At 46.9% G+C, this 15,440-nt stretch overlaps 1 protein-coding gene across 2 annotated transcripts in view; it reads left to right on the plus strand.

Annotated features, from left to right (window-relative positions):
- The window catches only part of MST1 (macrophage stimulating 1), a 155,371-nt gene that overhangs the window by 38,215 nt on the left and 101,716 nt on the right, over positions 1-15,440 (plus strand). The window lies entirely within an intron of this gene.

Consider the following 15,440-nt stretch of genomic DNA (forward strand, 5'->3'; position numbering starts at 1 on the left):
CGCTTTCGATCTTGCAGCGTCGATTTTCCGGCCTATGTCCCGGCCAATCACCGGTTTTAAAAAGTGCAGCAAGTGCCAGCGTGCGATTTCGTTAACGGACCCGCATCGACGCTGCCTGCAGTGTCTTGGTCCGGAACACGTTCCGAAATCGTGCCGGCCTTGTTCCACGCTCACTGCGCGCTCGTTTAAGAGGCGTTGCTTGCTTTGGGAGTCGATGTTCAAGATGGAGACTGCCAAGGATCTGTCTGCTTCTACGTCTGCTGAGGTTTCGCCGGTCCGCTCGAAACCTGCATCGACGACTCCCGCATCCAGCATCGTGAAGCCAGCATCGTTTACACCGGCTACGGCTTCAAGTTCAGCTACGGCGCCTGCCTCCGTCTCCTCGATTCAGGTACCGCCTTCCACTGTCCCTCCCGTGGTCATCAAAGTGCCAAAAGCTAACAAGCAGAAGCACTTGGCCACGAAGGAACGCGAAGACCGTGCAGGAGGACCCCCTTTCGGTGCGGATCCCTCCATATCGGCTTCGCTTCGATCCCTGCTAGAAGCTCAGTTTGTCGAGCTTATGCAGACTATGGGACCCCGGCTTATCGCCAACATTCAGGGTGACGTCCGGGCACCAGTTTCGGGGGGCGGTCCGCCCCCTCCCCCTCCTCCTCGCCGTTCGATCTCGCTGCTCGACGAGGGGGATCGGCGGAGGGCGGCGGAATCCTCCAGAAGGGCTTCCCTTCCTGATATGCCACCTTTAGAGCCCATCACACCTCCACGACAACAGGGTGCTGGGGCGGCCCCTGATAATCGGAGTCCTGGGCATACTGCATCGCAGGAGGAGTTCTTCCGCACTCCATACCAGACTTGGGTGGCACTGCGTGAGTCCGCATCCTTACCACCTCTGCGATCCACCGCATCGAGCCCCATCCATTCCTTAGAGGCTTCAGGGGATCGTGCGATGCACAGAAGATCTCGCTCCCCATCCCGTCACCGGGAGGGGCATCGATCTCGACACTCATCTCGACACTCCTCACGCCATTCGGAGGTGTCTCCGCAGAAAAAGATGCAGCGTTTGGGATACTCATCGTCTGATGTATCCCAGCTGGAGGGACCAGAGTATGAGGAACCATCTACCTCCTATTCTCCATGCCGGTCTCAGCTCTCCCTGGACCCGGAGGCTTCCACTTCGTCTAGTCCGTCTCGTCGGCCGGCCTTGGCAGACCAATTATCTTTCTCATCTTTTCTCCGACAGATGGCGGATGACTTAGATGTGACTTTGGACACTGGGTCTAAATATTCTAAAGAGTATTTGGATACTATGCATTTGCCTCACCCTCCGGCGGAGACTCTTCGGCTTCCTTTGCATAAATTGCTGGACCAGACTTTCATGCGCTGTTTTGAGACACCGTATTCTATCCCTGCGTTTCCCAGTAAGCTGGATGCTCGATACCGCATCGTTCACCACAAGGGGTTTGAGGGGGCTCAACTTTCTCATCAATCCCTTCTGGTCGAGTCTTCTCTCAAGCGTTCTCACCCTTCCCAGGTCTACGCTTCTGTGCCTCCGGGCAGGGAGGGGAGAACGATGGACAAGTTTGGTAGACGTGTATACCAAAACTCGATGATGGCGACTCGAGTGCTCAATTACAATTTTTTCTTCTCTTCATATTTGGATTTCTTCTTGCCGGTACTCCGCAAGTTCATCCCTTTCATCGATGCTCAGGCTCGTTTCCAGTTTGAGGAGGTGGTGGCGACCCTGTCCCAGTTGCGGCTGCAGCTGATGCAATCCTCCTACGATGCCTTCGAGCTCTCGGCACGTGCTGCGGCCTGTTCAGTCGCCATGCGTCGCCTGGCCTGGCTTCGCACTATTGATATGGATCCGAATCTCCAAGACAGACTGGCTAATGTGCCTTGTGCGGGAGCGGATCTGTTCGATGAGTCTATCGAGACTGTTACTAAAAAGCTTTCGGACCATGAGAAGTCTTTTCAGTCTATTCTGCGCCCTAAACCGAAGCCTCAGCAGTCTCGTCCCTCTAGACCGCCTCAAATCTACCAGAGGCGTTATCAACCGAGGCAGGCTCCCCTGGCGAGGCAGCCTGCGAAGAGGCAGCCTCCACAGAAGACTCAACAGAAGCCTCAGATGCCGGCTGCACCCAAGGCTACTCAGCCTTTTTGACTCTCTTCCAGGGAGCATAACCGACGTTCTGTCTTCCCCTGTTTTTCCCATAGGGGGTCGACTCCACCATTTTTATCATCGATGGGAGTCGATCACCTCGGACCTTTGGGTCCTTACCATCGTAAGAGAGGGATACTCTCTTCATTTCCAACGGGTCCCCCCGGACCACCTGCCAAGAGAGTATCCTTCCAACTTGACGCAGACCGCTCTTCTTCTACAGGAGGCGCAGGCTCTGCTTCGGCTTCGAGCCGTCGAGCCGGTGCCAGTAGATCAGCAAAACCAGGGGTTCTACTCCCGGTACTTCTTGGTTCCGAAGAAGACGGGCGATCTGCGTCCCATTTTGGACCTTCGAGTCCTCAACAAGTTTTTGGTCAAGGAGCGGTTCCGCATGCTGACCCTTGCTTCTCTCTACCCCCTCCTCGAGCAGAACGATTGGTTATGCTCTCTGGACCTCAAGGAGGCCTACACTCACATCCCGATACATACGGCCTCCCGCAAGTTTCTCAGATTTCGGGTGGGATATCTACATCTGCAGTATCGAGTGCTTCCATTCGGCCTTTCCTCGTCTCCCAGAGTCTTCACGAAGTGTCTGGTGGTGGTGGCCGCTGCACTCCGGAACATGGGTCTTCAGGTGTTTCCATACCTCGACGACTGGCTCATCAAGGCACCGTCGGCTCCAGAGGTCATTTCGGCGACCTTGACTACAATTTCTTTTCTGCAGTCTGGGCTTCGAGATCAACTTCCCCAAATCACATCTTCAGCCCACCCAGTCTCTCCCCTTCATCGGGGCTGTCCTGGATACCATTCAACTTCGAGCATTCCTTCCTCCTCCACGCATGGATGCTCTCCTTCTACTCTGCCAGTCGGTGTCGCCTCGCCCGTCCATCTCGGCGAGACACATGATGGTCCTTTTGGGACACATGGCATCTACAGTTCATGTGACGCCTTTTGCCAGACTACATCTCAGAATTCCTCAATGGACCCTGGCATCTCAGTGGACTCAGGTGTCCGACCCGTTGTCCCGTCACATTGTGGTCACTCCTGCTCTGTGGCAGTCTCTTCTCTGGTGGATGACCTCTTCGAATCTATCCAGAGGTTTGCTGTTTCACTCTCCTCCCCACCAGAAAGTTCTCACGACAGATTCATCGAACTATGCATGGGGGGCTCATCTGGATGGTCTTCGCACTCAGGGGTTCTGGACCAGTGCGGAACGACTCCATCAAATCAATCTTCTGGAGCTCAGAGCCATTTTCAATGCTCTCCAAGCTTTTCAGCATCTACTTCACGACATGGTGGTCCTTATTCGCACAGACAATCAGGTCGCCATGTATTATGTCAACAAACAGGGGGGCACGGGCTCGGCCCCCCTTTGTCAGGAAGCTCTTCGAGTCTGGGATTGGGCGGTCCGCCACAACACCTTCCTCAGAGCTGTCTACATTCAGGGGAAAGACAACGTCTTAGCAGACAAATTGAGTCGTCTTCTCCAGCCCCACGAATGGACGCTCCATTCCGACCCCCTTCATCAGATCTTCGCTCAGTGGGGAACGCCTCAGATAGACCTCTTTGCAGCCCCCCACAACTTCAAACTGCCTCAGTTTTGCTCCAGGATCTACACTCCTCTCCGCCTCGAGGCAGATGCCTTTCTACTGGAGTGGGGGAATCGCTTCCTATATGCGTTTCCTCCTTTTCCTCTCATTCAGAAGACTCTGGTCAAGTTGAGATCAGACCATGCCACCATGATTCTGATTGCTCCTCGGTGGCCCAGGCAACCGTGGTACTCCCTTCTACTTCAACTGTGCAGCAGGGAGCCAGTACTTCTTCCAGTGTTTCCTTCACTACTTACTCAACATCAAGGTTCACTACTTCATCCCAACCTGCAGTCTCTCCACCTGACAGCTTGGTTCCTTTCGACATAACTCCTCACCAGTTCTCCCAAGCAGTGAGGGAGGTCTTGGAGGCTTCCAGGAAGCCTGCTACTCGACAATGCTATTCCCAAAAATGGACTAGATTCTCTTCCTGGTGTATTTCCAATGCCACGGAACCTCAGCGAGCTTCCCTATCTTCTACACCTGTCTCAGTCTGGTCTCAAGTCTACCTCTATACGAGTCCACCTGAGTGCTATTGCGGCTTTCCATCAGCCTCTACAGGGGAAACCTTTGTCTGCTCATCCTGTGGTTTCCAAATTTATGAAAGGGCTGTTTCATGTCAACCCTCCTATCAAACCTCCTCCTGTGGTTTGGGATCTCAATGTTGTCCTGTCTCATCTTATGAAGCCTCCGTTTGAACCTCTCAACACGGCTCCACTTAAGTATCTCACCTGGAAGGTGGTTTTTCTGGTGGCCCTCACGTCAGCTCGTCGGGTCAGTGAGCTTCTGGCCCTGGTGGCGGATCCACCGTTCACTGTATTCCATCATGACAAGGTGGTTCTCCGTACTCATCCAAAATTCTTGCCTAAAGTGGTCTCTGAATTTCACATCAACCAATCCATCGTGCTTCCAGTGTTCTTTCCAAAGCCTCATTCTCATCCTGGGGAATCTACTTTGCACACTCTGGACTGTAAACGTGCTTTAGCTTTCTACTTGGATCGCACAAAGCCACACAGAACTGCTCCTCAACTTTTCGTCTCCTTTGATCCAAACAAGTTGGGACGGCCTGTATCGAAGCGCACCATCTCTAACTGGATGGCGGCTTGTATCTCTTCCTGCTATGCCCAGGCTGGATTATCCCTTCCCCGTAAGGTCACAGCCCATAAGGTCAGAGCAATGGCAGCCTCTGTAGCCTTCCTCAGATCGACACCGATTGAGGAGATATGTAAGGCTGCCACTTGGTCCTCGGTTCATACATTCACCTCTCATTACTGTCTGGATACTTTCTCCAGACGGGATGGACAGTTTGGTCAAACAGTGTTACAAAATTTGTTCTCTTAAGTTGCCAACTCTCCCACCATCCCATTGGGGTTAGCTTGGAGGTCACCCACTAGTGAGAATACCTGCCTGCTTGTCCTGGGATAAAGCAATGTTACTTACCGTAACAGTTGTTATCCAGGGACAGCAGGCAGCTATTCTCACGTCCTACCCACCTCCCCTGGGTTGGCTTCTCAGGCTAGCTACCTGAACTGAGGAGACACGCCCGGTACATCGGGCGGGAAGGCACTGGCGCATGCGCGGTGCGGGCATCTCGAAACTTCTGAGTTTCTTCAAGCAAGACATGCTTGCAAGATGTCCGTATCGGGGCTCTGTCGGATGACATCACCCACTAGTGAGAATAGCTGCCTGCTGTCCCTGGATAACAACTGTTACGGTAAGTAACATTGCTTTTTCTGCATAAATTGAGTAATGAACTTCGCTGGCCAAAAAAGTACTTATGAGCATCATCTTGAAAAAGGTCTCGGAAAAGGCTATTTTGTGTATTAGTGACGGCTCAGTATTTGGAGGGCCACCCTCTGTTCTTGATCACCTGTCTGTACCGTGTCAGCTTTGAATGAACCGGTTTGATGAGGTGATTATGGCTGACAACACACAATGGATCCTGAACCTCCCGCCACTTGGCTGCCATACTTATTCTAGAGCAGAGTCAGCAGCCACACTGAAATGCAGAAAGGCCAGAATGTTTTGATGTTGAATGTCTCTTAGATATCTCCCAGGCCACCTTGTGCCTCAAGTTCTCGATTGGATTCAGAACTGAAGATTGGGCAATTTCCCCACCATCAGTGTGCACGTCCCTCTCTCCCTCTTCACCCCATCCTGAAGAGGCAAGGCTCACCCCTCCTGGTGGTTTAGCAGGGCGTTGGGGCAGAAGCAATTCTCACTGAAAATGGCTGCTGAGACTTCTAGAAGCAGTCTTGGCAGCCTACTGCAAACTCTACAACAGAACCAGCTCTCCCGCTAGCTACTACCATTCAATGATTTTGCCAACAAAATTAAAGATCTCCAACAAGACCTACAGACAGTCCCATCAAAGCTCTCACCAGCTAATTACATTACATTACATTAGTGATTTCTATTCCGCCATTACCTTGCGGTTCAAGGTGGATTACATAAGGAATTATTTGGACATTTAGGAATACATAAGGATTTATGGAGTGGAGCGGGTTGCTATTGGGGACTGAGATGATTCTTGCTGTGTTAGTTTGTTTTTAAGGATTTATTGAATAGCACGGTTTTTATTTCTTTTCTGAAGGATTTGTAGTCTGGGGTCGGGATCAGTAAATTGGAGAAGTGGTAGTCTAGTTTTGCTGCCTGAGTGGCCAGAGGGCCATCGTACATTTTTTTTCATTTGACGTTTTTGATTGGAGGGTGCGTGAATGGAGTGTGGGTTCTTCTATATCTGGTTGTGGTTGTTTGGATTAGTTGGTTGTTCAAGTAGGCTGGGCAGTCGTCGTTTATGGTTTTAAATAGTAGACAATAGAATTTGAATAGTATTCTTGCTTGTATTGGGAGCCAGTGTGAATCAAGGTAAGCCGCTCTGATGTGGTCGTGTTTCCGCAGTGAGTAGATAAGTCTCAGAGCTGTGTTTTGTACTGTTTGTAGTTGTTTTATCATGGTTGCGGGGCAGGGGAGATAGAGGATGTTGCAGTAGTCTAGAAGATCCAGGACTAGGGACTGGGCCAAGAGCTGGAATTGTTTTTTGTCAAAGAATTTTAGAATTTGCCTTAGGTTTCTCTTGACTGCAAATGATTTCTGTATTGTTTTGTTGATTTGTGGCTGCATGGTACAGCCTCTGTCTATCAGCATTCCCAGAAATTTTAGAGTGAGTTGAATGGGGTATGTGATTGAGTTTATTACTAGGTTTGTTATGGTTGGGGTTTTGTTATTTTCAAGGAGGATGAATTTTGTTGTGTCAGGATTCAGTTTCAATTTGTGCTCTTTCATCCATGTTGCTACTGTTTCTAGTGTTCTGTGTAGTGTGGCTGTCATGAAGGGCGCTGGTTGATCAAAAGGAATGAGAATGGTGATGTCGTCTGCATAGCTATAGGAGGTTAGGCCTAATTTGTCTAGGCAGGTGCTGAGGGATGCAATGTAGAAGTTGAAGAGTGTGGGAGATAAAGGTGATCCTTGGGGTACACCTCAGGGATTGGACCATGGTTCTGATTTTTGTTTGTTTGACTTTACTCTGTAAGTCCTGGATTGTAGGAATCCTTGAAACCATGTGTGTACCTTACCTGTGATTCCTATTGAATCTAATATTTGTAGTAGGATGTCGTGGTCTACCAGGTCAAAAGCTACTGTGAGATCTAGTTGTATAATCAGCATTTTACTACCTGTGCTGAGGTGTTGTCTAGCTGTGTCCAGGAGGAATCCCAGTAGTATCTCTGTGCTGTAATTAGTTCTGAAACCAGACTGTGTAGTATGGAGTAAGTTGTGGTTTTCTAGGTAGTTGGTGAGGAGTTTAGCTACGAGGCCTTGACATAACGTGGTATTGAGGCTATGGGTCTGCAGTTGGATGGTTGATCTGTTGCTCCTTTGGGGTCTTTTAGGGTCGGGGTGACAATGATTTCGCTGAGGTCTTGCGGGAAAAGGCCATCTGTGAGCAAGATTTGTATCCATTGTAAGAATAAAGTACTGGAGGTTTTTAACAGGTAAGGTCTGACCATTGTATAGTGGAGAAGTGGGACCAGGTTCTGTCTGATGCAACTGATTCTTTTTCTGTGGGGGGGGGGGGGGGCAATGTGATCTCTTCTAAGTGAGTAGGGGTTCCAGTGAAGATAGTCCTGGCAGTTGTGATTTTGTTTTTGAAGTATTCAGCTAAAAGGATGGCTGAGGGTGGAGGGGTGTCATTATTGGGTTTGGTGTCTGTGAGTTCTTTTAGTAATTGGAATAGTTATTAGAGTAGTGTACCTTTCTTTTTTCTTTCAGTTTTAGTTTGTATTGTTGGTTTAGTTTTCTCCATTCTGTTTTTGTGGGCTCTTGATTACTTTTTCTCTATTTTCTTTCTAGTCGTCTGCATTGTCTTTTGAGTAGGAGTAGTTCGTTGTCGAACCACTTGTCTGCTGATTCTGGTTTTTGTTTGTATTGGGGCTAGTTCATCCAGGGTGGTTGAACTTAGACTGCACCATTGTGAGATGAAGTCCTTGGGGTTACAATCTTAGATTATTGCGTCTGTTTTATTCCAGAATTTGAAGGGAACATTCTCTCTCCACTATGCAGAGCTATCTAGGACTCATTCAACCAGGTCACAGAAGAAGCTCTGGAAAAAAAACCTGATAGGCCTATGGCCTACAACTTGTCCTCTCAACCCCTGTCCAGTAAAGATAGTACTGTAAAGTAAATAGTTTCTTAGTTGAAGTTGCAGCTTTGATATTTTCAGAGAAATATTGGTTTTGGACTGTTAAAGCCTGGCACTACGTTGCCATGTGTTGAACCTGTCTTCATCTAAGTGAGATTTTCACCATTTTCTTTCTAGTTGACATCCTTCATATTTAAGGACCCGTAGTACAAGGCAGTCCCTGGGTTAAGAACGAGTTACGTTTTTAAAGCTGTTCTTAAGTCGGATTTGTATATAACTCAAATTTTAAGATAGTTGTTGCTTACCTCTGCTACCTGCTGACAAAAGGGCCAACTGTCCCTATCATTGTTCTCTCTAAGGTTCAGCATGCACATACTGTTTTAAATGTGGCCATGTGTCATTCCAGAATCTGCTGCAGGAGAAGTATAGGAGGAAAAGTGCATAGTCTGTTATTGAGAAAGACGCGGGGAAAGCCACTGCTTTCCCTGTATCGGTAGCATGGAATATGGTAGCTACACCTTGGATTTTGGCCAGGTACTAGTGACCTGGATTGGCAACCGTGAGAATGGGCTACTGGGCTTGATGGACCATTGGTCTGACCCTATAAGGCTATTCTTATGTTCTTAGGAGTCTATGCCACTGGAAATACTGCTCAGTGAAATCAAATGAAGCTGCAACCGTGTTCTTAAGTACGAGTCGTACTTAAGTTGGGCATCTGTAACTCGGGGACTGCCTGTACTTGGTAGAACCATGGGGAACATTTGTTTGTAGAGCATAGGACCTTTGTTTAGAGGAGCCGTTTTTCTAATGCCATTGTTATGCATGTATCTACTTGTTCTAGCACTATCATCTTTTCATTTACTTGGGGGTAGGACAAGGCCTCTAGGAAGTTTTCAGGAGTCAGATTTCTCATGTCTTGAATTTCCTTCCAAACTTTGGTCGGGCTCTCTTTTTTGATGTAGTCCTTAATAGACAATTTAATTAGAAAATGATCAGACTATGATAAGGGTGTTATCTTGATTTCACCAGCCTTGTGTTCAAAGATTTTAACCCTTTTGCAGAACACCATGTCTAGAATATGGCCCTTTTCATGGGTTGGAGATTTGATCCAACAAAAGAGCAGAGCAGTCCAAGTCTTTAAATGGAAGGGAATTTAAAAACAATCATACAAAACAATAGTTTGATCCGACACGGGCCTTGTTTCAACTAGAAAGCCTGTCTTGGGAGTCTTAAAAGTCTCTTAAGCTGAATTAGTACAAATAAAACATGCATATAAGATGAACAAAACTTGTTTCCAAAAAATTGCAAGAGTGAATCCTAGAGCTACCATTGTATCAAGAAAGTCCGCAGCAGTGGTGTCTGGAGTTTCAATGTGTATGTTAAAATCTCCCATGATCAGTAATCTAGGGTAGCTCAGGATTACCTCAGTCACCAGATTCAGAAATTCTTGTACAGATGATGCATTTTGCGAGGTGCTCTGTAGACCACAAGCAGCCACATTGGTTCATTATTTCCCAGCTGGATTAGGAGGTATTCTGACTTAAGCAGGCGGAAGATGGAGACGGTGAGGACTGCTACCCCTCCACCTTGCTTCCCTTGTCTTGATTGGAGCAGTATAACGAATCTTGTGGGTCATAATTCAGCCAATGGCACTCCTTTGCTTTCATCTAGCCAGGTCTCAGTTATTCCCAAGATGTCTAAGTGTCATTCAATGATGACATCTTGGATTATAGGAAATTTTATACTGACTGATCTGGCATTTACTAGGTTCAAGTTTCTAAGTACTGGTCTTGTTAGTTGTAGCTGTAGTTTTATAGGTTGCTAGATGGTGGTAGGCAAGTATTCGTATGGATACAGTTAGATATGTGTTTTGCTTTGTATCCTCTTGGTGGATGAGTGGGTCTATTTTTCCTTCTTCCCAGACAACTGGTTTACTAAGCCAAAGCACATTCTTGTTTAAAGTAAGTAAGATTTCAGAGCTCTCTAAGTATTCAGTATAACAAAAAGCCAATTTGTCTTTGGTAGCAATTAGCAGTGGAGTGTTAATTTACACAGATAGTGCTTGATGAGAGTCTGTGGGCTAGATGCACTAAAGCAGGGGTGTGAAACTCAGGCCCATGGGCCAAACCTGGCCTACAGTGTAATTATATTTGGCCCGTGAGAAAATACCAAATGTCTACTAGAGTTGGCCCGCCAGGTATGTTAATCGTTTTTAATTCATCATGTGACCATCGATTTCTTTAGCATCCAACCTTTTTATTCAGATCTTTGGGCATTTTTTTTAATGCCACTTTTTGCTTATGATTACGGCTGTGACTATGGCACTTGTCATGCGTAGTGGCGTACCTAATATATGTGACACCCGGGGCCCATCATTTTTTGACACCCCTCTCCCCCATCATCTGTATGAAAAACATGATTTTTAGTAACAAACCACATGTCACACATGAGTACCTAGGAAAAGGCTCACATATTGCAGTGAGCAGTACATCAATACACCCATTGTAAAACTAGCCAGAGGACGCTACAGGGCTTCAAAGAAGGTTTGGATAGGTTCCTGGAGGATAAGGGGATTGAGGGGTACAGATAGGAGTTGAGGTAGGTTATAGGAATAGTCAAGGGAACACTGCACAGGTGGTAGGCCTGATAGGCCTCCGCGGGAGCGTTCCGCTGGGCGGGATGGACCTCTGGTCTGACCCAGCGGAGGCAACTTCTTATGTTCTTATGTTCTTAAACAAGCCAGACTAGTAAAGATCAATCCTACACCGTCAATCCTAAAAGAAAACCATATCTTTCGAACACACAGAAATCATCTTTGCCTAGTATGGAATATGTCATCACAAACTAACCCCTCCCCCTTTTACAAAACTGTAGTGTGGATTTTAGCCACAGTGGTAAGGACGCTCATAGAATTCTGAGCAGCAAAGCTGCTACCACCATGGCTGGCGCTAAAAAATGCTCCACAGTTTTGTAAAAGGGGGGATAAAATAGAAATACATAGACAAAAGTTAAATTGAACTAGCAAGAAGCTGGACTCTGCATACAATGCAACACCACAGAAGCAGCAAACATATAAATAAACAGAAAATTTTTTTCTACCTTGTCTTCTCTGGTTTCTGCTTTCCTCATCTTCTTGTCACTCTCTTTCTTTCATCCACTGTCTACCCTCTCTCTGCCCCTTCTATATGGCATCTTCTCTCCTTCTCTGCCCCTTCCATAAATTGTATGCCTCCTCCTTCCATCTCTCCCTTCACCCCCATTGGTCTGGCGTCCACCTTCTTCCCTTCCCTCCTCCAATGGTCTGGCATCTCTCTCCTCTCCTCTTCTTCCCTTCCCTCTCCCACACCCCCATGGTGTGGCATTTCATAAGAACATAAGAATTGATACTGCTGGGCCAGACCAGTGGTCTATCCTGCCCGGCAGTCCGCTCATACGGCGGCCCCCAGGTCAAAGACCAGTGCTCTAAATGAATCCAGCCTCACCTGCATAAGTCCCAGTTTAGCAGGAACTTGTCTAGCTTAGTCTTGAAACCCTGGAGGGTGTTTTCCCCTACAACAGACTCTCTACTCTCTCTTCCCCCCCTCACTTCCATCAGCATCTTCCCCCTTTCTTTCCCTTTAACCCAATTCCATCCAGTATCCTTCCCCCTTATGTCTCTCTCCCCTTTCCCTGCATACCAATTCCATCAGTATCTGCCCCCTTTTTCTCCCTCCACCACCCTTCCATACTACCCTGGCCCCATTTCTCTCCCTCCACCACCCTGCCCCCGTTCTCTCCCTTCACAGTCTTCATGAGCATCTGACAGAGTTTTGATGTACTTTGAAGATACAGGATCAAATAGCAAGACTTCAGTCTGTTCACAAGCAACAGTCAGCATAGATCTTCTCTCTGGGAGGAACGAGACATATGTTTTTCTAAAAATGGACCAAAGTCACTGTGGTGGCAAGGTGAACGAGAAACCCTGGTACCCTTCCATACCACCCTACCCCCTTTCTCTCCTTCCACCACCCTTCCATACCACCCTCACCCCCTTTCTCTCCCTCCACCACCCTTCTATGCTCCTTTCTCTCTCCCTCCAAACCAGCAAGGTCCCGTGATGACTGCGTCTTCTGGCTCTGCTCCGGAAGAAGTATGTGACGTTGGAGGGGGTGGACTGGCAGAAAGCAGGGAGTTGCGGCAAGGTCCCATGATGACTGTGGCTGCCGGTCCACCCCCTCCAATGTCACGTACTTTTTCCGAAGCCAAGGTGGCCTTTCTGCATTTCAGCGTGGCTGCTGACTCTGCTCTAGAATAAATATGGCAGCCACATGGCGGGAGGTTCAGGACCCAGCTGGCCATGCTCCCCCCCCTAGGGGGAGTACGCCACTGGTCACGTGACCCCCCCCTTTTAAAATTGTCAGTGTTTTTCGAGACGGTTTTACTTTCGGTTTGCTCAGCTCAGAGCGCTACAGATTGTCTCTACTAAGTAAGAGCCACCATGGCTTTATTTCATTCTTCCTTTTTATTTTTAACGTGCACATAGTTATTTTAAGTTATCTTAAGTTCCCATAAAATATTAGCTGATGGTTTTTATATTTTCTATAGTGTATACCCCAATACAACTGCTGGGTAAAGTTTAAACGAAAAAATGTCCCCAAAGGCTTAAAACAAAACAAAGGGACAATAAGCAAAATGGAATCCTTTTTAACTGAGAAGGTGCTCAGAACCAATGGATGGTAAGAAAATCACCAAACCAGGGACGAACTCCTGTAAGTGCTTTCAAGAATCTATCATCGCACCATCTTCAATCGGTAGAAAAGTTTAAATTGTGTCTGAATGACTATATCATTTCAAAGTGTCCATTTCTTAGTGAAACTGTTATCTTCAATCAATTAAAGTGCAAGCATGTTGAAGAACTTAACTTGACAATAAAGGTGAGGTAGTTAGGAAGTTGTCTCACTCCAGCGGGTCCTGACGCGTTTCGCCAGTGGCTTCCTCAGAGAACCCCCTCACGCTGGCCGTAACAGATGGGGTTCGTCCCTGGTTTGGTGATTTTCTTACCATCCATTGGTCCTGAGCACCTTCTCGGTTAAAAAGGATTCCATTTTGCTTATTGTCCCTTTGTTTTGGATTTTTTTTCTATAGTCTATTGCCATATGCAGTGTTTGTTAGTGCAGGACAGTTAGACTTTTTTCACGCTCTGCAGCAGAGACAGTTTATTTTAAACCTTTCCACAAGGTTTTGTTATTATTTATTTTTCACTATTTTGTAGGGTTTTTTTTGTTAAGAACCTAAGAACTGCCATCTCCGGATCAGACCTTCAGTCCATCAAGTCCGGCAATCCGCACACCCGGAGGCCCAGCCAGGTGTACACCTGGCGTAATTTTACTCACCCATATCCCTCTAGGCCTCTCGTAAGGAGATGTGCGTCTAGTTTGCTTTTAAATCCTAGAATGGTGGATTCCGCGATGCTTCTTTGGCCACTTTTATGTTTACACTCTTTTAGTTTCTTTTGCTGAATCTTGTCCTTAAACATGGTTATGACCATGGTACTTGTTTTGTGTCCCCTCCCCCTTCTTTTTAGAGCACTGAATATTGTCCTCACCAGGTAAAGGTAAATATCAAGATTGGCCCGTAACTTTGTCCAAGTTTTTAATTTTGGCCCATTTGAGTTTGACACCCCTGCACTAAAGTCACCGATCACCTAACGATCATCGCTAAACTGGTTTGACTAGTTTAGCGGCCAATTGTAATTACTGACCCCATGCATAAAACAGCTCACTGCGCGATCCCACATTCTATGACTCATCCATGCAAATTAGGTAAACGCCATGCAAACTAGCCACCGATGCAAGACCAAAAAATAGTGATTAATAGTTATCACCTCCACCGACCGGAAAAAAAAAATCAACAGGAATAGACTGCCTGGTTTTTTCATTTTTCTTCTATGGCTGCCTGTGCGCTTCACAACTCCTTATTGACGAACGTTGTATTTTAAGCCAGATTTCATCATTCATATTTGGTTGATTCAATAAAGGCGCCTGAGGCAGGCCATAGGCCGAAACATGTGTGTTGAGCCATCGCACAAGATCGTATGATTTGTTGAATAAAATTGCACACCAACAACTTCTCCACTATATTGGTTTGTTCGATTTGGATTGTGGAGTTTATCTCCTGGTTTTCTCTTTCACTACACTGCCCACCTGGCTATTCCAGACTAGTGCTGCCCAATTCAGGGAAAATAATTTTCGATTTGGCCTATTGAATTGATTTTTTGATTTGATTCAATTCGCTTTTCCTGCCCAATTGAGCATTGGGTTTTTTTTCCAGACATCCTGGCGGGTTTATTTTGTAGCCTCTTCACTTACCCCACCTCCCTTTGCCTTCTCCAACCCCATGCCTGCGCTGTGGTGTAAACAAAATAAACAAAAAAGACTTTTCCTCTCTCTGTTAGGTCTTAACTCACACTCGCTGTCTAACACCAGCTCTGGCAGGATACACCTTTCAAATCTGAAATATTGTAATCACAAATAAGAAAATAAAATTATTTTTTCTACCTTTTGTTGTCTGATCATTGTATTATTCAAATCATGTTGGTCCCAGGCTCTGATTTCTATTTATCTTTTGTTAACTAGCTCGCCAAGTTCTCCTGCCCATTTGACATTTTCTTCTTTCTCTGTGCTCACCATCCATCTTCCATTTTTGTACTTTCCCTTCACTGCCATATCCAACATTTTTGTTCTCACAGTGGCCAATCCAGGTCCCTAGAACCTGGTCAAAACCCAAAGAGTAGCTACGCTATCTGCTGCTGCTTTAGGAGGCCCGGAGGTATGTCAGGTCTCACTGGGGGGGAGGGGGTTTGTTGGTCATTGAATCGGTGAGCCTGATTTGGGGAGGGGGAGAATGAATCAATTTGAATTGATTCACCAAAGTGAATCGGTGAATTGAGCAGCACTACTCCAGACACCTGCTTGCTGCTCTACCAGGATGTCCCATAATATCTGCAGCTGTCACAGAGGTGGGTATGCACATCTTTGGGGAGTGGAAGGGAGTCAATGACCACAGGGGGAATATA

This window comes from Geotrypetes seraphini, chromosome 17, assembly GCF_902459505.1.
Source record: "Geotrypetes seraphini chromosome 17, aGeoSer1.1, whole genome shotgun sequence".
Lineage (NCBI taxonomy): Eukaryota > Metazoa > Chordata > Amphibia > Gymnophiona > Dermophiidae > Geotrypetes > Geotrypetes seraphini.